We start from the raw sequence: 685 nt of genomic DNA on the forward strand, positions 1-685 counted from the left end.
GGACCAATGGATTACAGAGGGTCTGGGATAGACCAATGGGTTACAGAACGATCTGCATAGGGTCTCCCAAAGGATTGTGGGTCTACTTTTCCTCACCATGACTCCAAAGTCCTTTCCAGGGAGTCCTGCTGGGCGGTTGCGAAATCTCTTATCTCAGCAGACATCCCTCCAGGGCAGTGGCTGGGCATATCCCACAGGTGGTGGCAGTGAAAGTAATTGGGAGTATTGAAAATACCAGGTGCTGGCTTGAGAGGCACGTCCATTCAACATCCCAAACATTGGCTGCGCTCCTTGAAGATGAAGATATTGCCAGACATACCACCTTACAAACCGCCGCCATCGACCTCCGTTTATCGGCACATGGCCATGGGTGCCAAGACCATGAAGGGCTGTGCTGCTTTGATTTGTCATCAAATGGACAGTCGATCCACGCCTCCCTCCAGGAGATCTGAGACCAGTTTCATAAGATCCAACAGGAGACAAAGGACTGGATGGACAGTTTATTTTCAAACTTTGGGTTATCAGGGTGGGGGGCTTCTATTATTAAATCCATTATTTGGTTTATATTAATTTTCTTCCTTATCATATTTGTTTTAAGTTGCTTTAAAAACTTTCTTATTTCTGCAGCGACCTAGTCAGTTTTAAAACAAAAAAAGGGGGAGATGTGGTGGTGCAAGTGGCTGCG

This window comes from Corvus brachyrhynchos, unplaced genomic scaffold (assembly GCF_000691975.1).
Source record: "Corvus brachyrhynchos isolate BGI_N302 unplaced genomic scaffold, ASM69197v1 scaffold139, whole genome shotgun sequence".
NCBI lineage: Eukaryota > Metazoa > Chordata > Aves > Passeriformes > Corvidae > Corvus > Corvus brachyrhynchos.